At 43.2% G+C, this 25356-nt stretch overlaps 1 protein-coding gene and 1 pseudogene across 2 annotated transcripts in view; one reads left to right on the top strand and one right to left on the bottom strand.

Moving 5' to 3' along the window:
• Nucleotides 1-25356, bottom strand: part of ASPRV1 (aspartic peptidase retroviral like 1) — a 114491-nt gene that overhangs the window by 31686 nt on the left and 57449 nt on the right. The gene's annotated exons all lie outside the window — the stretch shown is intronic.
• LOC308526254 (large ribosomal subunit protein eL28-like) lies at nucleotides 7582-7991 on the top strand (annotated as a pseudogene). Its single transcript has one exon. The product of its transcript is annotated as a large ribosomal subunit protein eL28-like (transcript).

The raw sequence follows: 25356 nt of genomic DNA, 5'->3' as shown, positions 1-25356 counted from the left end.
TCAAGGGAGACAGAGTTGGAAACAAATGGGAATTGGGAACGTTTCTCTCTCTCTGGCATTAACACTCCACACCTTCCCCTAGCAGAGAGCCTGTCTTCGCCCTGCTCATCCCCTTACTCAAAACAGACGTTAATAATGAAGCAAACAAGCAGCCTCTATGCTGGCCAGGCTTCTCTACAATCACTGCTCACTTCTGGACTTCATTCCTTCTGGACATTCTAACACGAGTGGATTGCACACTAGGTATCATGTAAGTCATCTGTCTTCTTCTTTTTACACTTTGATCCTTTTTACACTTGGACCCATTAAAATCATTTGTGACCCTATCATCAGAATCTAACCTCCACTAGTCAGAATGCTTAAGGTTGGGTGGCTTTTTCTACCCCTCACATTACTATATTCCTACTGAAGAAAAGAATTCCATTGGTCGGCTTCTTAGAACCACCAATTAACCAGGCCCTGCTCCATTTCTGGCCTTGGAATGGCTTTGCAAACCTCTGAAGTTTTGACACAGACTTTTAATATTATGCTTTAGTTTAATATTACTATTCTCCCCCATTAGGAGAAACAGTTTCATCATTTTATAATCAAAACAGCATTTTCAAGTATCAATAGAAGGACGTGTAATGCACTATGCATGCATTCTGTATCAGTGATTTTCAACCGGTGTGCTGCAAGAATTTTTAAAACATGCAATAACTGACTATTTACTCAGGGGCACTGACCTCTTTTCCCTTAGATTGGCAAATAAAAAAGTGACAACAGCTAACACAATAGTCATCCGGTGTGAATGAATCAAAATTATACCTTTTTTTGTAGGATCAGCAAAAAATAAAACATTTTTTGGTGTGCCACATAATTTTAGTAATTAGTTTATATGTGCCATGAGCTGAAAAGGGTTGAAAATTGCTGTACTACATAATAATCTATTGTTAAGACAGAAACCTCCTAGTGGTGTGACACATCTCCAACCCCACTGCCTTCTACTTAACGCTCGCTTTCACAGATGGTGTAGAATAAATCATCTTTGTCTCAGAAATATCTGACTTTTCTCTAAGGTCCCTGACTGGAACACCCCTGCGGTCACCTGACGTAACTCACAGAAGCAGATCTGGAGATCAGGTGGCCAGGGCGCCAGGGAAAGACTGGCTACCAAAGGCAAGCGGACCAGGCCCTGCCTCAGTGAGGGGGCTGCCCCAGCAAAGAAGTGAAGAGGGGGAATTCATCCTCCAAGCGCACCCCCCACACACACTGCTCCCTGAAAACCCACCCCAGCCCAAATACTCAGTGGCTTTGTATGCCCTCTGGTCATTTAGGCCACCCCACCCAGGCCTGGAGTGTCCAGCTCAGAGTCCCCTCTCCACACCTATCAGTGCATCAGGGAGCCACTGTCAGCAAGCTTTCCGACTGGAAAGAATTTATTCCCAAGTTCACATTGGTGAACAAAAGACTCCAACAATAATGGATGGGTTTTACCCTGTGAGGCTGACTAGAGCATGAGGGTGGAGGGGGTGGGGAGATCTTGCTCCATTACCTGAGATCACAGCATGCCTTACACCCATGAGGGGTATGACTAGCCCTAATCAGGAGCAGATCAATAGCACTGAATTTATACCAAATCACTGAAATTCTCACGAATTACTTTTTCTGAAAAGTGAAACTTCAATTGCCAAAACACTGTTTGGCCAATTTAAAGGGAAATCTTGTCACAATGTGGCACATAGGTCCCTAACACCTTAAAAAAAATCCTTTTCCACTGGTGTTGTTACGGGCATTCCCCATGGAACTAGACAATAATGTGACTGTGCTCCTTTCTTATACCGTTTCTCTGTCCTCTCCATGGCCTTCACATTCCTGTTATCTACAAGCCTGTCTCTAAAAACTACCTACCGCCACCACCCTTCCAGGCCATTTCTTTTCTTCTGCAGTGTGTTGAGAGCCAGTCTTGTTAGGATTGCATGCTAAAAAATAAACGCCGACAGAGGGGTAAAACACCTGGTTTACATGCAGGGGTTTTGATGTAGTGATTTCAGTGGGTTCTGTTTTCAGTAACTCCCAGTTCAGGACTAAAGTCCAAAGGGAAAGGGGACTCCAAGACTTACTCCCTCCTAGAATGCTCCCTAGATGTATTTGTCCCCCATCATCTGGCTGGTCAGATGTCTCTACTGTGGTGCTGCAGGCAGGAGCTCCATGTCTTGCTCTTCCTGCTGGTTGTAGCCCCACAGGGGATGCCACTGGTGAGCCCCCACTGGGCCTGGGAGCTTTGCTTCCATGAGGAGCCTCATCAAGAGGGCTGAGATACTCAGTCCTGTGGCACCTGACACGGACCTGACCTCTTTCTCTCGGGTATCTGGAGTAGAGACTTCCCACCCCCTCCCACAGCATGAGACAGCATCTGTCACCATGGCCACTTGATGGCACAACCACCCGGGGCCCTGAAAGGAGACTCCAAGGAGAGAGCAGAGCGTCACCAGGTGGACCGCCATCAGGAGCACGCGGCTTCCAGAGCCGTCATCTGCCAGCTCTTCGAGGAGCCCAGAGGGTGGCGTCTGGACAGGGCCACTTGGCCAGTGTTTGGAGCTGTTCTGAGCAGCAATGATCTGCGTTTTCCGCCCAGTGCATTGTGCTGCATTACTGAGCTGTGAAATCAGTTTAATGGGTCACAACCAGTATTTTTCTTTAGAAGAAATAAATGGAACAGGATGGAAAGTAGCCAAGTACCGTTTTTACAAAACACTTGCTTCGGTGTTATGTATCAGTATGTACGTCTGTGGTAGTTGGGACATGAGATTTCTTTCTCCCAGGGAGTGGAGATGTAGCTGGAGAAGGAAGTCTAAGGGGCAGTGAGCTGACACACATACATCCTACGGCTATATCCTCCTAAGATCCATCCCTGCCACCTCCACCAGCAACTGGGCAGCCAATGGAATCTGTTCAGGGCCCTAGGACTGCCTCACCTGGAAGGTGCAGGAGTCTGGGAAGCCTTCTTGGAGGAAGTGGGGTTTGCTGTGGCATGAGCAGAATAACAAATAGGGAGAGAGAGTGGCAGGGCATAAGGAAAGGCACAGGCACTGTCTTGTCCTTGAAAGGAGGAGTGGGGCAAACAAGGGTCGGGAGAAGCGGGTGAGGGCAGCTGTAGATACCTGCCTCCTTGGGGAGGCAAAACAAGGGCCAAGGCTAGAGAGGTGAGAGAAGGAAAGCCCATTTGATTTCAAAGACCCATTTTCAAAGGTACCTCTGTGGAGTATTGATAGTGGAGCAGCAAGTGGGGTATCAGACCCAGTGTCCCTATATTTTATTGATCCAGTAAATGCAACCTAATAGTATCTGCTTTTCTTTTGTCGATTTAAATATAACTTTTAATTAATTAAAATAAAAAATCTAACCTTGGCCAGTGTTGCTAAATGGTTAAAGTGTCAGCCTGTGCATGTAAGGATCACAGGTTCAATTCCTGATCAAGGGCACATACCTGGGAAACAGGTTCAATTCCTGGCCCTGGTAGGTGTTCATGAGGCAACCAATTGATGTGTCTCTCTCACACTGATGTTTCTCTCTCTCCCCCCGCCCTCCCCTCTCCCTCTCTCCCTTCCACTGTCTCTTAAAAAGCAATGGAAAATCCTGCAGTCAATGTATTCCATCCCTGGGAACTACTTTCAAGCCAGAAGCAAATGGAGTCCAGCAGGATGAGACTTTTCACCTAAAATTAATCTCATAGATATGAGATGACAGAAATAGCAGTAGGGAAATGTTAGGGGCAAAAATAGAATGTTGGGGGCTAGGTATAGTTATAAGAAATATTAGTCATGCTCTGTTAACCATGATTGCCTTGCTCCGATTAAAGAAAGGACATTCTAAATAATACTAATCATAAAGCAATGGGAAAATATCCTCAGGTCAGGATTAACAAAAAATAAAAAATCTAGTTCCTCAATTACACTATCCACATTTCAAATACTCAATAGCCACTTGAGTGGCTGCAGTGCCTGCAAACCCCACTTCCTCCAATATATGGTATTGTATAGCCCAGAAAAACATTTCCAGCAATGCAGAAAGGTTTACTGGACAGGGATGTTCTAGAGTGAGCAAATGAATAACCCATTCCAGGTTCACCTTCCCTCAGGAAGGCAACACCTTCCATCAGTCCTATCACACCTCTAGTTCTAAGTGCAAATGTTTCTGGAAGAGATAGTGAAATTCTTACCAAAGAGTAGGATCTCCAGGGCCTGAAGAGAGTCATAGTCTAAGAAGCCAACCACCAGAGCTTGGGGGGTAAAGGGATGCCAGAAAATAGGACCCTGCCCCCAACTGAATGCCCCATCTGAGGATACTGATGGATCAGGACTACGCTCCTCCATCAGAAGATGTGGAAAACTTTGAGACCTATGAGGAAAGGCAGTGACCCACAGTCAATATTCATCTTTAAGTGAGAAGACTGAGTTCATTCCCCCACAGTCTTCAGCAAGGGGGTTATTACATGAAAAAGAAGCACTTTTCTATTTCTAGAGAGAGAATAAGAAGTGAATGAAGGTTCACAAGTGGATGCTTGCGAACTTGGCCCTCTTCTGTCCTCTATGTTCACTCAATGACCAGGCCCATGGCTTTATCTCCTTCATACCAGTGATTCCCTGAAAAACACCACAGACCCAGGCCTAGAGATTCCGATACTAACGGATTTCCACCAGGAGCCTCCACTCAACAATCCCAAAGGGAATTATAACAATCTCTGGTCCGCTGCTCTCCCCCTTCCTTTATTCCCTATTCTGGCTCATCCTCCCCCGGCTCACTCTATTATTCAGTCAGCACCCTGTGAGTCACCCCAGACTCCACCCCCCTGCCCCCCTGCTGCTTCCTTGCTCCACCACTCAAAGCCACCATATCTTGGCCACCTCTCCACTCTGCCTTGAATCGGCCCTGCTTGATCCCCTCTAGCCCTCAGTACCACAGGAGCCAACCACTGGCTGTCCTGCTTCCATTCATAGCCACCTCCAGACCAGTGGCTCTTAACCATGAATAAGCAACAGAATGAGAGGAGTTTAAAATCTAGATTCTGACTCAGTACATCTGGCCAGGTTGAGCTGGTGTATTTTGCGAAAGTGCCCCAGGTGATTCTGATGCATACCCTTCTTTAAGAATCACTGCCGCCGCCTCCTCTTGATTAATAACAACAAAAACAACAATTAAAATTTTTTGTGTACTTACATGTACTGCCTCATGTAATCTTCATGACAACCCTGTGAGGTAGGAGCTATCATCTATTTACTCCCATTTTACAGTTGTTAAAACTGAGGCACAAAAGTCCCATGGCTAATAAAGGGGGAGGATTGGAACATGACCCACTACTTTTAACCATTTTGTTCCCCACATCACTGTACAGACTTGACATTTGGCTCACTCTTTAACATCCTTTAAAGATAATTCTAGAAAAAATAAGGCATCCTGGGGGCATACTCATGATTTCCCTCTCTACCCAACCTCCCACCAACAGCTTCTTAACTGGAAAAGAAATACCTTGATCAGGGTGGTCATTACACAGTGTACACATATGGAAAAATTCACTGAGATAGGTGATTGGGATCTGTGAGTTTACTATATGTTTATTACTACTCAATAAAAACGATCCTGAAAACATCACTTGAATAAGAAAGAACGTAACAAATGTGAAATAGGGAAAACATGCATGCACAAAAGCTATCATGATGCTGGCAATTATGAAGAATTCTTTCTGGAATAACACACTTAAGAACAGATTAGGAAAAGACCCCCAGATCGAACCCATAGGAATTCCTTAGAGGAGAACAGGCTTAGAGAAAACACTGGCTGGAGGCAGGGACCTTGCAAGATGGACAGGAAAATCCAGTAAAGCCTGGCTTGGCTACGGGGGGGACATGGCTGGAAGCTATGGTGGCCATAGCAGTATGGACAAAGGGGCTCTGGGGGTCCACAGGACTCTCTGGGCCAGAGTCTGGGGCTGCCCCAAGTGGAGGTCAATGGCAGTGAGGGGCTTCTCCCTGAACAGTCCGTGTGATGTCTATACCAAGAGGACAGTCCAGCCCCACCAAATCCAGCTTCTGGAATGTTTGTACTTATGATTTTAAACAAGCCAAACTGGGGTCAACTGTTTCCAGCTCCCACTGTGCAGTCCAAGGGAGCAGGGCTTGGCATAATGATTCTGAAGCCTATCCTAAAAGACCAAAGAAAATTCTGAGAGAGAAAAAAAAAAGCATGATGAAATATATACCTTATCCAAGCACCTATTGAGATATATTTAAAGAAAATGTGATCAAAACAGATGGAACAAACAATTCACTGGAACAGACCGCAGAGACCGAAAGCAGACCCAGATATACATGGAAGCGAACTGTAAGATACAGGTAGTATTTAAGATAGATATTTTAATCATAAGTGACTTTAGAAAAAATAAGTTAAATCCTTAACTGTCACAATTCACCAAAATACCACAAATTCTGTCTAGATTAAAAGTTAAATGTAAAACAACAAAAAACAAAAACATTAAAGTATTATGAGAGAATTTACGTGCATATATAATTCTGTAGCAGAAAAAGCCTTTCTGAGCTGACACAAGACAGAAACCAGGCCAGGCTTAGAGATCCAAATACCAACAAGTTCTCTCCAGCAGGGGCCTCGGTCAACAACCTCAAAGGGAATTATAACAATCTCTGCCCCCTGCCCGCTTCCTGTATTCCAGATTCTGGCTCACCCTCCACCTGCTCACTCTTGTCATTCATGTCAGCATCCCACTCCCCCTCCTTCTTCACTTCCCCACCCAAGTCACATTTTGATCACCTCCCCACTCTGGCTAGAATCTGCCCAGCTGGATCCTTTCCAGCCTGGCCCTGACTGCAGGTCTTGTCTTGCCACCGCTGTGCCAGCCCAGGGGCCGCAGGGGCCTCCCTGCTTCCAGTCACAGCCACCTCCAGCCCAGTGGTTTGGAAAGCCTGTATGGAGTACCTTGACTACATGGACATCTTAGATTTATGAATGCTTAAATAGTAAACAAAAACTAAATGGCAAACGACAATCTAGGACAAAGTATTTGTAATATAAGAAATACAGCCCTGCCCTAGCTGGTTTGGTTCAGTGGACAGAGTGTCGGCCTGGGGACTGAAGGGTCCCAGGTTCGATTCCAGACAAGGGCACATGCCGGGGTTGCGGGCTCGATCTCCATTAGGGGGTGTGCAGGAGGCAGCCAATCAATGATTTCCTCTCATCATTGATGTTGCTATTTCTCTCTCTCTCTCTCCCCCCCCCCCTTCCTCTCTGAAATCAATAAACATATATTTAAAAAAGAAAGAAATACAGCCCTACCCGGTTTGGCTCAATGGATAGAGCCTGCAGACCAAAGGGTCCCAGGTTCGATTCCGGTCAAGGGCACGTACCTTGGTTGCAGGCTCCTCCCCAGCATAGGCCCTGGTCAGGGCTCATGCAGGAGGCAACCAATCAATGTGTTTCTCTCACATCAATGTTTCTCTCTGGTCTTTCCCTCTCTCTTCTACTCACCCCGCCCCCCAAGCCCCCGCCCCCCCCCAAAAAATCAATGAAGCAGCGTGAAGAGCTGCTGCCATGTCTGCCCACCTGCAATGGATAATCGTGCGGAACTGCTCCAGCTTCCTGATCAAGAGGAACAAGCAGACGTACAGCACCGAACCCAATAACCTGAATGCCCAAAACTCCTTTCACTACAACGGGCTGATTCACCGCAAGACGGTGGGTGTGGAGCCGGCCCAATGGCAAAGGTGCAGTGGTCATCATGAAGTGGAGATCCGGCCAGCAAAAGCCGGCCACCTCCTCTGTGCGCACCACCATCAACAAGAACGCGCGGGCCACTCTGAGCAGCATCCAGCACATGATCCGCAAGAACAAGTACCGCCTGGATCTGCGCATGGCCGCCATCCGCAGGGCCAGCGCCATCCAGGGCAGCCAGAGGCCCGTGATGGTGAAGAGGAAGCGGCCGCCCCACCAAGAGCTCCTAAGCACCCCTCCCCCTAAAGCAATAAAGGTATCAGTCAGCTCTCCTCAAAAAAAAAAAAAAAAAAAAAAAATCAATGGAAAAATATCCTCGGGCGAGGATTAACAATAAATAAATAAATAAATAAATAAATAACCGAAAGTAAAGAATAGACAGCTCTGGCCAGTTTGCTCAATGATTAGAGTGTCAGCCCGCGGACTGAAGGATCATGGGTTCGACTCCAGGTCAACGGCACATACCTTGGTTGCAGGTTCAATCCCCAGCCCTGGTCGTGGCACTTGCGAGAGGCAACCAGTCGATGTGTCTCCTTCATACTGATGTTTCTCTGTCTCTTTCTCCCTTCCTTCCTCCCTCCCTTCCACTCTCTCTCTCTAAAGATCAATGGAAAAAATACCCTTGGTTGAGGATTAAAGAAAAAAGAAAGACATAGAGTTAATACCCTGTATATCAAGTACTCTTATAATCAATAAGACAAAAAGAATAAACCACACTAAATAATAATAAAACATTGCACAAATGAAATGAAAAAGAAATATACTTTCTTATTTTATTTTATTTTTTTATATTTTATTGATCTTTTACAGAGAGGAAGGGAGAGAGATAGAGAGTTAGAAACATCGATGAGAGAGAAACATCGATCAGCTGCCTCCTGCACATCTCCTACTGGGGATGTGCCCGCAACCCAGGTACATGCCCTTGACCGGAATCGAACCTGGGTCCTTTCAGTCCGCTCTATCCACTGAGCCAAACCGGTTTCAGCTATACTTTCTTTTTTTAAAAATTGATTTCAGAGCGGAAAGGAGAGGGAGAAAGAGATAGAAACATCAATGGTAAGAGAGAATCATTGATTGGCTGCCTCCTGCACACCCCACACTGGGGATCAAGCCCAAAACCTGGGCATATGCCCTGACCAGGAATTGAACCGTGACCTCCTGGTTTACTCCTGGTTTATAGGTCGACTCAACCACTGAGCCATGCCAGCTGGGCAGGAATATACTTTCTGATAGGAAAAGAGATAAAGCACATAATCAAACAATTTGTCAAAAGAGAATCACCAATGACTAATTAGCCTGTAAATATATATATATATATATATATATATATATATATATATATACACACATATATATATAATCTATATATATAAAAGGCTAAGTGACCGACCATCTGGTACATATGACACACACTGGCAATCTAAAAATAAACATTGACTTGTGCATGCGCAATACATATAAAGCTCTCACTGGTGCCAATCACATGCATGTTTTGATCTGTCATTGTCGATCATGAATTTGGTTGTTTTTGTTGACATTCTGAAGCTGAAAGTGGCTGCGTCGACAGAATATGTCCGAAGACCAATTATTGGCACAACTGTTCCAGTCTGACACTGGTCTTCCACTTAAATTAATTCAAAGACAGTTTCCCGTGATGCCAGCATTTGCGATGACTATTAATAAATCACAAGGACAAACTCTAGACAGAGTAGGAATATTCCTACCTGAATCCGTTTTCGGACATGGTCAGTTATATGTTGCTTTCTCTTGAGTTTGAAGAGCGTGTGACGTTAAAGTTGTAAATACTTCATCACAAGGCAAATTAGTCAAGCACTCTGAAAGTTTTTTTACTCTTAATGTGGTATACAGGGAGATATTAGAATAAGTTTAATCAATTTATCAGTCATTGTTTTTAACAATGTTGTTTTTGTTGTTATATCATGTCTTTGTTGTTATTATACCATGTTATACCATGTTGTTTATTAATCAATTTATATGTTATTTTCATATACATTTTATTAATTTTATTTCATCTCTGACACTTCTATTATAGAGAAAGGGGGAATAGTGATATTAAAATATTTCTTCTAATTAATTTCCCTTCAATGTGCATGAATCTGTGCACTGGGCCACTAGTGTAGTAATAATAAAAAATGAAAACAAAATAAAACAACACAATGAAATACTGTTTTTGCTTATCAAATTTGCAATTTAAAAAAAAAAATACCTGGAGTTGGGAAGGATGTAGTGAAAGGGATACTCTCATAGGACAGGTGGGAAGAGCCTGCATTGATATATCCTTTCTGGAAGGCAAATGGTTGATACATATCAAAGCAGTTCAAAGTGTGCATGCATATACTTTAGTCTAGTAATCCTACTTAAAAACTATGTCCTAGGAATAAACGTACAGATGTGGAGAAATACAGATGTGCACAGAGTATGATAGAGTATTATGTAGGCCACAACTGTTAGTAACCTATAGGGGCAATAACAAGGGATTAGTTACTGGTAAATCAGAGTAAGTACACAATAAAATACAAAAGATCCTAAGAAATTTATTTATTGCTAAGTATAAAAATGTAAGTCACATGAATCCACTTATGTAACAAAATGTGTATATGTGTATATATTCATATGTATGCACGGGAAAAAATATCTTAAAGGAGATAACCAAAATAATAACATTATGTATCTGACAAGAGTTAGTATGATTTTAATTTTTTTCTTTGTTCTTCTTTGTGTTTCCTACTTCTTTTACAACATGGAGGTGTGATACAGAACCCCACCACCTCCATCCATCCACCTGGTGGAGAATCCCTGTCCAGAACTCCTATTTGCTCTGAGCATCCAAATCCCTTATATGTGACATATATGATATTTCATGTGCTGCTCTTTAACTTTTTAAACTTAACCTTATTTCCTCAATTCTCTACACTGTGGGTATGGCCTGTGTCTTACATTTCTTTTGTGTTCCTCTCAGTGCCTAGTACATAGCAAAGTCGCAGCAAATGTCCCAAGAAAGAATGCGCCCCTTCTGTGCCCGTACCCCTGTTGGCTGCCAAAACATGGGTTGGTTGGCTCCACAGGTGTGGCATCCAAGCCCAGTTCCAGGTCAGGTTTGAGACTGTGTGTTGTGGGCCACCTGTCAGTCTGGTCCTGTGCTAATTACTGTTGAGTGATGGACTGTTTAAAGCATGGGTTATTGCGCCCACAACCAGAGGCAAAGCCAATCCTATGGCATCCTATAATTAATGAGCCAGTAAGTATTTCCTCTGGGGTGAAGTTGGCTTTGATCCAACAGATCCCTTCCCACTTCTTTTACCACCCTCACCCCATTTACAACTTCCCATCTTGGCTGTTGGAGACCTCCTTTAGAGATGCACCCCCCTCATCCAAACTGCAGGCAGACAACCTGTGTCCCTGGTCCCAAGATTGACTCACCAGCTCCTCCTTGTCCTCCTGGATGATAAAGTTTGCTTTCGTGTCTAAGCAAAACTAACTACTCAAAAGCATCTCAGTCTGAAGGCCCAGAGACTAAAAGGGCTCTGAGAAACCACTGTAGGAGTGACAGAATTATTCCATGCAAATTTAATAAGTAAATTGTCATGGTTGTCCATAATCTCTGCAGTCAGTGTTTACTTCAATTAAGCCCTTTGGAGAAAAAAATACAAAAGGTATCGGAAATGAAGTCAGAATTAGGGCAAGAAAACCAATCAACTACTTTTTTCTCTCTCCTTGTACAGACATAAACAATCCCTGGTGCTTCCAAGGTTCTAGAAGAAGCAGAGAGAGGAGAGAAGTCCTGGAGCACTCACCATGAGCACATGTGAGAGGTTCCATGGAAGCCAAGCCTAGAGTGCCACCGCAGGAACCTGGGACTAGGTACTTTAGAGCTCCATGCTTCAGCTTCCCCATCTGTAAATGGGGTGATAATAGTGGAACCTGCCTTATAGATTCGTGAGGATTACATGAGTTAAAGGATGTAAAGCACTCCAAACAGTGGCAAACTCTAGGTGACCAGGATGTGTTTGCCACTGTTAACAAAAACAGAGGAAGTCACAGTGACAGCCACTTGCCGGGCAGTCTGCCCACTGTAGCCCAGGGTCTTTCAATCTCAGGACTACTGACATTTTGGGCTGGATAACTCTGTTGTGAGCAGCTGTCCTGTACAATATAGGATGCTTAGCAGTATTCTTGGCCTCTCTTTACCCAGTAGATGCCAGTAGCAAACCCCCATGAAGTTGTGACAACCAAAAATATCTTTAAGCACTGCTAAATGTTCCCAGCTGGTGTGGGGGAAGAGAGACAAAATTGCCTCGATTTCAGAACCACTGATAGAGTCCTATGGAGAAGCCATGTCACACACTCTGACGGCCCACCTCCAGGTCTGATGTGAATCTAGGCCTGGAGGTCCCACACTGGGCCCCTTGTGGTTAGATATAGGAGCTGCAGGTATGGAAGTAAAGAGTAGCCAATTCTGTTTCTCCAGGTGGCTGCCATTTTCTCTTCTTGCAGATGGAATAGGAAACTGGGGCCAAGGCAGCCCTCTAGTTAGGAGATACCCTCACCTTGAGAGACCAAGAGAGTACAGAGAGAAAAGGGGGCCAGAGCTGAATTCTCCAGGAGCCTGTGGCTGTGGCCTTGGTTAGAGGACATGACTTCTGGGAGCCCAGCCCAGCCCAGAGGGTGAGAAGGCCAGGCTGAATTCAGAGATGAAGGCCTGGCCATGGCAGAGAACAGGCCCTTACTAGTGAGGCCTCTGGACACAGGAGCAGCAGCCCCTCTCTTCTCAGGAAACAAGTGGGCTCTGCACTAAAAGAAACATTGCTCTTTTCATGAAAGAATCTTCAGACCATTTCACATTAAAATTTAACACACACTTATTTTGACCCAGCAAGTACAGTGCTACAAATGTATTCTATATAGAGACATTAGCACAGGTGCACCGGGTGGTATACTACTCTTAGAGTGCAGGGTTGGGACCTGACTGCCTGGTTCAAATCTCAGATCTACCACCTATCAGATATGTGATTGTGAGAGTTACTGACCTCTTTCTGACTTAGTTCTTTCATTTATGAAGCAGGGGCAATAATAGGGTCTATCTCATTGTGCTGTTACAAGGCTTCTGTGACTGACTATATGCAAAGAAAGATGTCTGTGGCCAATAAATGCTAGCTATTATTATGTTCATTGTGCCCTTAATTGATAATAGCTAAAAATCTGGGCCAATCACCTAGTTAAATACATGTGACACATCTATTCTATGGAATACTGAGCACCACTGAAAGAAATGAAGTAGGACTATATCTACTTTAAATAATGCAATTTATTTAATAATAAGGTCAAATTGTTAAAGAAGCAAATAGGTTGCAGATAAGTATATATAGCTGGAGAGTATTTGTATATAAAAAGAGCTATGTAGAATAGATACATGTCTTTATGTGAATAACAAATTTCTAGAACTCTCAAGGAGCTGTTAGCAATAGTTACATCTAGAAAGTGGGAATAGACTGAAAACTTTTGCCTTCTCCTTTAGTACTATTAGAATTTCCTACTATGAGCATGTATTTTAAAACATTTTAAGAATAACATAAATCGCCCTGACCGGTTTGGCTCAGTGGAGAGAGCGTCGGCCTGCGGACTGAAAGGTCCCAGGTTCGATTCTGGTCAAGGGCATGTGCCTGGGTTGCGGGCACATCCCCAGTGGGGGGTGTGCAGGAGGCGGCTGATCGATGTTTCTCTCTCATGGATGTTTCTAACTCTCTACCCCTCTCCCTTCTTCTCTGTAAAAAATCAATAAAATATATTTTTTTAAAAAAAAGAATAACATAAATCTGTATCTACAGCTATGGGAACATTTTTTAAATATATCATGAATTGTTTTTCAAACGTGGCAAGCATGAACAGTACAAACCGCAGTTCACAAATTTAGGTATGCAAGAAACTAAATGTTAGTTTCTATAAGTCAACTCAATGTTTATGTTAAGCTTCCATCCTGCCAACAGGAAACTTAATTCCAGGTGTGTACAAGTCTTCCAGAACACTGAGAAGTGCCAGGCACAGGACAGAGGAAGTGGCTGTGAAGTTGGCTGAAGCCAGGTCTAGTAGCCTCTGCTGCTTTGTGCCACGTGTGGGCAGCCAGGAATCTTGGACAAGATCACATGTCTCTCCACAGCTTGCCCAACCACGTAGCCACCATTCCCTGGGGTCTTACTCCTGCCTGCCCAGGTAAGCTGATAAAAGTCAGGATAGAGGCCACAGATCTTCCTCCCCTGTCTTTCCTGCCCCCAGGCAGTCTGGGTGAGGAGGGCTTCAAAGGGTTGGGGGTCTTTCCACTCCAGGTGAACTCCTTCTTCCATCTTGTTTCTAGTCAAGACATCCAGTCTCTGCAAGAGAATCCTTTGTCTTTGATGAGCTATTCCTCAAATCCCGAAGTTTCCCTTAAGTGAGTAAACTTTGGGCACACAAAGCCAAAGACAAAGTGGATTCCATTTTCTAATCTGGGGAGCTAGCTCAGGAGGAAATGAGTTCCATAATCTTGAGAGTGGAAAGGGGGAAATCTAGGGAGGGGGTGGAGATTAATTTCTCAAATATTATGCCAGCCACACATATGTGTGTAAATGCAGAGCAAAAGTCTGGACATTTCTACCAAATATTTAATAGTGCCTACCAGCAGGGTAAGCTTTAGGATAAGGGGAGGGATGCAAGGGGATTTTTAACTGTTTGAATTTTTAAGTGATGAAGCTGTAATCAATATTGCTTATATAGGGTGTCCCAAAATTCACGCAAGATTTGAATTTTGCGTGAGCATTAACAACAACAAAAATAAAAGCCTAATTTTACTTGGTTTATTGAATCAGATTCTAATATCTGTTGCCCTTTGATTTCAATCCCTTCAATTTTGATAAGCATTACCAAGTACCAATTATGGCCCAGGAGCAGGGACAATGAAGACCAATGAAGACCACGGCTTTGTGTATGTACCAGCAAAGCCGCGAAGGCCATTTACCTGATGTGCTATTCCATACATAACCCTATACTGTATACTTTATGAATCAATAAAGAAGTTACAATTTTTAATTATAAACCTGTGTTTTCTATCAAAATTACTTCTTGTGTGAATTTTGGGACACCCTATATAATCTACTTTAAAAAATAAATACCCATATACCTTTTGCCTCCAGGCTAGAGATGAAGGCTGATGCAGGTCACACCTATCTGGTCCTCTGGTGGGCAGAACCTTGGGAAGTATATTTGCATGAGGGGCTAAGAGGCCTGTTAGGAAAGAACACTTTCTAAGAGAAGGAGACTGATACCATGAACTACCCCAGAGACAAAACTTTGCTCAGTGGAAAGGAGATAATTCTGAGGTAGAGTGGTATTTATGATTCAGACATATCTGTGGGGCCATATACTATGGCTGTATAAGGCAATGAGGATAGCATCAGCCCCATAGCCTTGCTCTTACAGTAGAACGGCTGGTCTCACGCCAACAGGAGTGTCAGTGGTTCCCAGTAGGTGTGGGGTGCCTAATGGGTGTGGCAATGTCCAGCAGAGCTGATATTGCCATGGGGTGTGGCAGGGGCAAAGGGAGGTTACAGAGCAGAGAAGGGGAAAAGATAGCTGGAGGTTTGGGGGTGGTAACTGTCTAGCTAGCCTTATCCACCAGCACATGGGAGACACACACTCTGAGGACGCCCAAAATGCTCATGGGGTGAGGGTGTGGGAACTAGGCAGGACCTGCATTGGAAGTAGAAGCCAAAGTCAGAGGCACATGTGAATGAGCGCTAATGATGTCAGAGTGCACAGGAGTCCAAGTGTATGCACAGGTGGGGAGTACAGGACAGGGAGCCACAAAGTCTACATGGGAGGGTCAGGGAAGGTCTCCTGAGTCAGCTGCCTGGTAATCCAGTGGGTGGGAAGGGTGGAGGAGATGAGGAACCACGTATACAAAGGCCTGGAGCTGTGAGGGAGTGAGCGAAGTTTGGGGAAACTGAAAGCAGCTCAGGCTGAATACAGGGGAATGGGAGATAAGGCCACAACAGTATTTTTCCATAGTATGGGCCTGGCCTTTATCCTACAGGCAGTGGTGAAGCCCAGAAGAGGGCTTTAAGCGGGGAAATGAGATAATCAACTTACCAGGAAAGCTTTTCACACCACACACTCCCACCACTTCTAGCTAATTCCTACCCAGTGAGCAGTTTCACAGTGTTGCTTCCTCCAGGAAGTGTTCCCTGACCACCCCTCAGGCTCAGCTCCTCTTAGCTAGGGTTTCTAGGGGTTCTCAAGCGCTCCTATCACACTGTCTTGATTACCTGTGGCCTGTACTTTTTCTCTCCCTTTGTATGCTGTGAATGCTGGAGGCCAGGGACTGGCTATTTGTTCTTTGCTATATCCCCAGCACCCTGCACACTGTCTGACATGATAAGCTCTCAATATGTATTTTTTAATATATTTTTATTTCAGAGAGAGAGAGAAAGAGGTAGAAACACCAATGGTGAGAGAGAATCATTGAGCAGCTGCCTCCCACATGCCCCACGCTGGGGATCGAGCCCACAACCCAGGCATGTGCCTGACCAAGAATCGAACCATGACTTCCTGGTTCATAGGTCAACGCTCAACCACTAAGCCATGCCTGCTGGGCCAATATGTATTTATTTAGTGGGGGGAAAAACAACTGTGAGAAGATAACTCTTGTAGTTTCTAGCCTGAGCTATACAGTATAGGTTGGAAAGGGGAAAGGGGACCAAGGAGGAGCCACTTGTAATGGTCTGGGTAAGTAATGATGAGGGCCTGATCTGAGGTAGTGGTGACGGAGCTGGAAAGCAGGGAGAGACTGGGAAAATATTTAGGAGGCAAAAATGATAGGCCTGGGTGGTTAGATGAGTGAAGGGACGGAGGGATCCTGGGCTTTTGGCATAAGTAGTTGGGTGGATGATGGATTAACCACAACTGGCTAGTCTGGAGGAGGAAATGTGTGGGGGAAGATGATTAAATCAGTTTAGACATACAGGTAGGGACACAAAAATGGAGAAATCTGAGGGGCAGGTGGAATCATAGAATTGGATCAGATACCTGGGACAGATATCTGATCTGAACGTGAAGATTTGGGAGCTGTCATCCTGTAGGGGATGGCTAAAGGCCAAGGAAGGGATAAGATCACCAAGGGAGTAGAGGAGGTGAAACAACAAGGAGGACGCCCACCTGTAGGAGGTGGGCTGAGAGGAGCTACGAAGGGAAAGGAGATATAAGGGAGGGAGGGAGAAAAGAAGAGTACTACAGCTGCTAGGGTAGAAGTAGCTTCAAAGAGTAGCAAACATGGCTCTATAGTGCAGACAAACTAAGAGCCCATCCAGGCTCTCCTTAAACTTGAGAAAATTAAGGCCCAGGGAGGCTAACTGAGGTGTTTAAGGCCACGAGCTATTATTACCCATGGTCACAGTGATCAGTGGCTCTCAAATTATGTTTGCTGGACTCCTGGGGGTCTCCAAGACCTTTCCAGGGTATTCAAGAGATGAGGAACATTTTTATAACAATACCAAGATTTTTTTTGCAGTATTCACTGTGTTGACATTTGCACTGATAATGCAAAAGCAACAGTGGGTAAAACTGCGGGGGCCTTAACACAAATCAACGAAGTCATATTCTTCACCACCCATGCACTTAAGGCTTAACAACAAGTCCAGCTCCATATAAGAATGTCCGTGATGGAGTAATAATTATTAATTAAAACATTACCCTTGAGTATAGATCTTGTTAACATCTGTACATAAAGCACTTCCGCTGCATGCTGAAGTAATGGATGCATTTACTTGATTGACTGCACTGAAAGCTGAACTGCCTGCTTTTGTTGTGGAACATCATTTTTGTTAGAAAGAACAACTGACAAACTGATTATTCAGAGTTAGGTATTTGGAAGACATTTTCTTGAAAATGAATGAAGTGAGCTTGTCACATTAAGTAAAACAACTGGTAGTAATTTTTGCCAATGATAAAATTTGAGCTGTCAAGTGAAAACTAGAATTTTAGAAAACTTGTATCGCCGGCCAGTGTGGCTCAGTGATTGAACACCGACCTATGAACCAGGAAGTCACAGTTCAATTCCTGGTCAAGGCACATGCCCAGGTTTTGGGCTTGATCCCCAGTAGGGGGCGTACAAGAGGCAGCTGATCAGTGATATACTCTCATCATTGATCTTTCTATCTCTCTCCCTCTCCCTTCCTCTCTGAAATCAACAAAAATAAAAAATAAATTAATAAAAAATATATATATTAAAAAAAGAAAAAGAAAACATATCCACACCAGGAGCTTGACTGCTTCCCAATACCTAAAGACTTTGCTGATTAAATCAGTGGTGATATTAACAAATCTGAGATGAACATATAATAATGACAAATGGAAAGAACTTAATAAACAGGAAAAAGAAACCCACACTCAGGGCCAAAATAAATAAATAAATAAAATCTGATATTGTGGAATGAAATGTGTCCACTTTGAAAGGTCTGCATAACTCACTGAGTCATTGTTTTCCAAATAACCAATGCATAATGTTATAAAATCAGACATGAATAAAAGACCTACTCGCCAAAACCGGTTTGGCTCAGTGGATAGAGCGTCGGTCTGCGGACTGAAAGGTCCCAGGTTCGATTCCGGTCAAGGGCATGTACCTTGGTTGCGGGCATATCCCCAGTGGGAGATGTGCAGGAGGCAGCTGATCGATGTTTCTCTCTCATCGATGTTTCTAACTCTCTATCTCTCTCCCTTCCTCTCTGTAAAAAATCAATAAAATATATTTAAAAAAAAAAAAAAAAAAAAAAAGACCTACTCAAGGTATAAGACAGACCAAGAGAGTTTAATATAGCTGAGTATGAGGAGTTAGTTCATTGATGTGGCTTCAGATTCCACACTGCAAACTAATCTTTCAGAAACTGGCTTTGTCCAATTTTGGTGGCATATTAATGATAGCCATCAATGATCTGAAAAGGCTATTAAAATACTCCTACTTTTTCCAACCACAAATCTGTATGAAGCTAGATTTTGTTCATCTACTCCAACCAAAGAAACATATTGCAATATCTGAATACAGAAGCAGATATGAGAATCTAGCTATCTTCTCTTAAGCTAGTCATTAAAGAGATTTGCAAAACTGTAAAACAATATGACTCTTTTCTAATTAAATACTTTTAAAATCTGTTTCTTTTATTTCCATATTTGTAATATCTATAGCTACAGACCACATAAATAAACTTAGCTGAAGAAGAGATAAGACAGCAGGCACAGTGAACTAAAGAGAGAATAAGACTCTTTTCTTGCCTTCAAAATAATGTTCCTAATTTAAGGGCCAAGGCCTGGTAAGTGGTCCTACCAGGCAAGGCTGGGTTCATCCACAATCCCCTCTACTGCCACCTGTAGGAGAAGAAAGACTAGGGACAGAGGGCTGAATGGGCATTCAGGTCTTATCTTCTTTACATTCCATATCTAATTGGACACAATAGCCAATGAAATAAGGCAGGTGGAGACATTTTTTATCAGTTACGATTTATGGGGAGGAAACAGGTTTGTGCCTTGCCTAATACCAGTAAATAAAAATCAGATTGGAATCAGCAGCCTGGGGTTTTAATCCAGGGTTCCCTCCCCTGGATACTCAGCTAAAATACCTCTCTTCCCTGAGCAAGCCTAGAGGTCCACCACTAAAGATGCATTGCTTTATTTGCAAGTAAGTCTTTTCTTATGTTTATAAGCCACATCGATTTCATTTTTTAATGCTTTGTCCATCCTTTTGGGTATCTGGTCTTTTCATAATAGTTTGTAAGACAAAGTGACCCTTTGTAGTATTTTTCAGTTACAAAACTAGTTTTAAAAAAATTAAAAGTTAATGAAATAGAATACAAAGAAACAATAGAGATGAATATACAAAAGCTGGTTCTTCAAAAAGAAAACTGACTTCTAACAAAACTAATCATGAAAAGACATGAAGCATTAAATAAGTGATACTGGGCATGAAAGAGGGAATAAAAATAAAATACAGTAGAGATATAAAAATAAGAGACTATAAAATTTTTCCACTAATAATTTTTAAAACTTTTCTTACATTTTAAAATTTTTTTAGAAAAATTCAAAATTACTAAAACTGACTAGAGAAGAAGTAATCGTTTTAGAATACTTAGAGTGGTAGTAGAAGTAATATTCTGGAGTGTCCTCTTAAAGTGCAAACTGCTAAGGGAAGTAAGTGCTGGTGAGTTCGTTCCTCAGTTGCCTTTGGGTCTTTGGAGCCTGGGCCTGTCTGGCTGGAAGGAAAGATGATGCTGAGAGTACAGAGAGCCTGGCACTGTCCCCTGTTCAGCAACCCTAGTGGCTATGAGTCAGATTACACCCAGGCTCTATCAGGCTGCCAGGACAACCCTACTTGCTTCCCTAAGATTTGACCTCAAACCTGAGGTTCTGCCTGGCCTGTCAGTCCCAAATGGGAACAGACACCCCCCTCAATCTGGCTCTGCCCAGCCCCAAGGCTCAGCCTACAATCCCCTCCTCTCTTACCTCTCTTCCTCAGTTCTCCCTCTATCCTTCTTCCCTTTCTTCCCTCTCCCTGCCTCCTCTCCCTCATCTTCTGTTGGAAGATAAAGAGTAGGTTTGGTTGGAGTCATATCAGGTGCCATACTCTCTCTCCCCACATCCCACCCTCTCTGCACTCCCACTGCCTGGTACTTTAGCCAGAGGGTTTACAACAAATAGGTGGAGTCTTAAGTCCTAACCACTCAGCCTATCTTGGCCCAGTCTCCAAACTCATTTCTGAGTCTGATGTCAAATGCGGTCAGAGGGGTCTGGTGATGTGTGCAGTAAAGGGAGATAGTTGTCTAGCTCTGTGCCCTGGTACTGGAGTTCACGCAAGAGATCTATCATTTATACCTTGCACTGTCTGTGGTGCAAATGAATGTCCCACATATATAAGCACAAATGTGTCTCAAATTTGTCAATGCAGTTCAATGAATAAAAATTAAACCTATTTAAATGTGTTATCCTGTCCATACCAGCTTGTGACCACCAGTATTATCTCAAGCAACAGACACTAGAAGCACCACCACTAAAAGATACGTGTGTGTGTGCACGTGGGTGAACATGTGTTGGGAGGTTAAAAATCTGTAATTATTTTTAATGATAGGGTGATCTTCAGGAAAAGGATGGGGATGACCAATGTACCCAACATTGCTGTGGTCAAGCTGCGATGTCTTCTTATGGTCTTATCCATTGTGGGGGTGGGGAGGTAAGAGTGGGAAGGAAGCCCCAAGAGAGTTGAGTTTAGGTAGAAATAGTTCCTTTGTGGACCTTGCTGCTAATGACTTTAGTCCTGGATTGACTGTAGCCCCTAGCAGCCCCTAAGACGGTACTTCTGTGGACTCTACCTTGTCCAAAGCCTCAGGGGGGATGGGATGTGGAGGGCAGATACTCACAGTGACTTCCAGTTCTGCTGATTACCTGGTCTAAAGTATCCAGCTTGTCCAGAAAACAATAAAACTGATGCTGCAATAACAGTGACGACAATAAAGGCCAGGACACTTGTCAATGGTGAGAATGTGGCTAGAAACCCAGCATCAGAGAACTAAAAACCTCCAAGAGTAAGAAAGAGGTTTGATGTCATGACACTTCCCAACTTAGGCTGGCACGATGATTTAAAGCCCTAAGGAAGGTTCCCAGATTCCCCCTATCTAGTGAAATGATATCTAAAATCCCAAAATTTTTGGTGCGATGGTAAACGGGATTGTTTTTATAATCTCTCTTTCTGAAAGTTCACTATTGGTGTATAGAAATGCCTCAGATTTCTTGGGGTTAATTTTGTATCCTGCTACATTGCCAAATTCATGTATTAAGTCTAGTAGCTTTTTGATGGAGTCTCTAGGGTTTTGTATGTATAATATCATGTCGTCTGCAAATAAGGACAGTTTTACTTCCTCTTTTCCAATTTGGATGCCTTTTATTTCTTCTTCTTGCCGAATTGCAATGGCTAACACTTCCAGTACTATGTTGAACAGGAGTGGTGAGAGGGGGCATCCCTGTCTTGTTCCTGTTCTTAGGGGAAATGGTGTAAGTTTTTGTCCATTGAGTATGATGTTGGCTGTGGGCCTGTCATATATGGCTTTTATTATGTTGAGGTATGATCCTTCTACTCCCACCTTGCTGAGAGTTTTTATCAAAAATGGGTGTTGAATTTTGTCAAATGCTTTTTCTGCATCAATTGATATGACCATGTGGTTTTTTTCTTTCAATTTGTTTATGTGATGTATCACGTTTATTGATTTGCGGATATTGTACCATCCTAGCTACCTAGGAATAATCTTAACTAAAGAGGTAAAAGACCTCTACTCAGAAAACTACAGGACGTTGAAAAAAGATATAGAGGAAGACATAAACAGATGGAAGAACATACCGTGTTCATGGATTGGTAGAATCAACATCATTAAAATGTCCATACTACCCAAAGCAATCTATAAATTCAACGCACTTCCCATTAAAATACCAACGGCATACTTCAGAGATCTAGAACGAACTCTCCAAAAATTCATCTGGAATAAAAAAAGACCCCGAATAGCTGCAGCAATCCTGAAAAAGAACAAAGTAGGTGGGATCTCAATACCAGATATCAAGTTGTATTACAAAGCCACTGTTCTCAAAACTGCCTGGTACTGGCACAAGAATAGGCATATAGATCAATGGAATAGAATAGAGAGCCCAGAAATCGGCCCGAACCAATATGCTCAATTAATATTTGACAAAGGAGGCAAGAACATACAATGGAACCAAGATAGTCTCTTCAATAAATGGTGTTGGGAAAATTGGACAGATATATGCAAGAAAATGAAACTAGACCACCAACTTACACCATACACAAAAATAAACTCAAAATGGATAAAGGACTTAAGTGTACGACAGGAAACCATAAAAATTCTAGAAGAATCCAAAGGCAACAAAATCTCAGACATATGCCGAAGTAATTTCTTCACTGATACAGCTCCTAGGGCACTTGAAACTAAAGAGAAAATGAACAAATGGGACTACATCAAAATAAAAAGCTTCTGCACAGCAAAAGAAACCATCAACAAAACAACGAGAAAACCCACTGTGTGGGAAAACATATTTGCCAATGTCATATCTGATAAGGGCCTAATCTCCAAAATCTATAGGGAACTCATACAACTTAACAAAAGGAAGATAAACAATCCAATCCAAAAATGGGCAAAGGACCTAAATAGACACCTTTCAAAAGAGGACATTCAGAAAGCCAATAGACATATGAAAACATGCTCAAAGTCACTAATCATCTGAGAAATGCAAATCAAAACAACAATGAGGTACCATCTCACACCTGACAGACTGGCTATCATCAACAAATCAACAAACGACAAGTGCTGGAGAGGATGTGGAGAAAAAGGAACACTTGTGCACTGCTGGTGGGAATGCAGACTGGTGCAGCCACTATGGAAGACAGTATGGAGTTTCCTCAAAAAACTGAAAATGGAACTCCCATTTGACCCTGTGATCCCACTTCTAGGAATATATCCCAAGAAACCAGAAACACCAATCAGAAAAGATATATGCACCCCTATGTTCATAGCAGCACAATTCACCATAGCTAAGATCTGGAAACAGCCTAAGTGTCCATCAGTAGATGAATGGATTAGAAAACTGTGGTACATCTACACGATGGAATACTATGCTGCTCTAAAAAGGAAGGAACTCTTACCATTTGCAACGTCATGGATGGAACTGGAGAGCATTATGCTAAGTGAAATAAGCCAGTCAATGAAGGAAACATACCACATGATCTCACTCATTCATGGATAATAGAGACCATTATAAACTTTTGAACAATAATAGATACAGAGGCAGAGCTGCCTCAAACAGATTGTCAAACTGCAGCGGGAAGGCCGGGAGGGTTGGGGGGCAGGAGGTAGGGGGGTAAGAGATCAACTAAAGGACTTGTATGCATGCATATAAGCATAACCAATGGACATAAGACACTGGGGGGATAGGGGAGGCTGGGGGACTGTCTAGGGCGGGGGGATAAAATGGACACATATGTATGTAATACCCTTTGTAATACTTTAAGCAATAAAAAATAAATAAAATAAATAAAATAAAATCCCAAAATTAGAGCTTTCTTCCTTTCACTGAACTTCCACTAGTTTGGGCAGTGCTGGGTGAAGCAGGAAAGAGCTGGGACCAGTATTACTCTGAGCTGCTGTCACTCTTTTCACCCCAATACAGATGAAGGCTGAGAATGAAGTGTGATAGGGTAGGTTTGGGAGTGGATGGAAGTAATAATGAGGAGAAAACTTTCTACTATTGCCTGCAACTGATTATATTGATGATTTAGATCTTTCAGGTCTCTCTCCCTAACCCCTCTGAACCCATTTGGGTTCAATTTTTGGAAACAATGAGCTTCTTTGAAGAACTCACCACTCCCTGCCACCTGAGACCTTACAAAGTTGGGTGCTTTTAGCATGGGCTCTATGTAGACTCAGGACTATAAGTGATTAATTCAAATCCTTCCTCTCTGGGATCCTCTGTATCCAGGAAGGGAAGGTGACATAATAGGAAGCCTGGTATATTTTGATGTGATCTGTCAGGCTCTTAGAAATCCTCCTTCCAAGCCCTGGCCAGTGTGGCTCAGTTGGTTGGAGTGTTGTCCTGTATACCAAAGGGTGGCAGGTTCGATTCACAGTCAGGGCACATGCCCAGGTATAGTTTGGTGTGTATACCATGTAGTCAATCAATGTTTCTCTCTCACATTTATGTTTCTCTCTCTTTCTCTCCCTTTGCCCCCCCCCTCTGTCTATCTCTCTAAAAATCAATAAAATTTTTTAAAATCCTCCTTCCAAAAATATCACTCCTATTCCAGACCAACCTGACACTCAAAATTTCACCTTTAGAGGGTCTGTAACATTACTCACTAGGTCTCTAAAAAAACGCAAAGATCATTTAACTCAGGGTGGGGGTGCGGGATTATTGAAAAAATCACACAAAAACAAACCAGTGGTAGCCTGGAATTCCTAGATGAGGAGCTCAGAGGTGACAACCCAGTGGGCAGAGGGCAGGAGTAAGAAAGTGGGAGGGTTGGAAGTATCTATATTAAAGCTGTGTTTTCATAGTGCATACATGGTTTTCAATTATATTGAATTAGAGGCCCAGTACACAAAATTCGTGCACAGGTAGGGTCCCTAGCGGCTGCCAGCCCGGTACTCCCTTCCTTCCCCCAGCCAGTCCTGACCCCTGGTCAAACTCCAGGACTACCAGGGGACAATTTGCATACTACACTTTTATTATATAGGATATTTGGGGTGGCTTTGGCAAGGAACTGACAGAGATTTGGGATGCTAAAGACTAGCCCATAAAACACCCTTTGACTCTACTTCTTCAACAAAAGAAACAAGCTGAGCACCAAGACCATGGAAATCAAGACACAAGCAGAGAGTAGGTCAAATTCAATACCCTCTCCCTTAGTCATTTTGCTTGTCAGAGGCAGGTAAACACCTCAAGGCTGAGCTGGGGAATATCCACAAGGATCTTGAGTCCTCAGAAATCTCCTCAGGGTCCCCTCCC

This window comes from Myotis nattereri (genome assembly GCF_964212035.1).
Source record: "Myotis nattereri genome assembly, chromosome: 10".
In the NCBI taxonomy this organism is placed as follows: Eukaryota; Metazoa; Chordata; class Mammalia; order Chiroptera; family Vespertilionidae; genus Myotis; species Myotis nattereri.
Note: the sequence above shows the minus strand (reverse complement) of the source record. Positions and strands in the feature narration are given on the sequence as shown.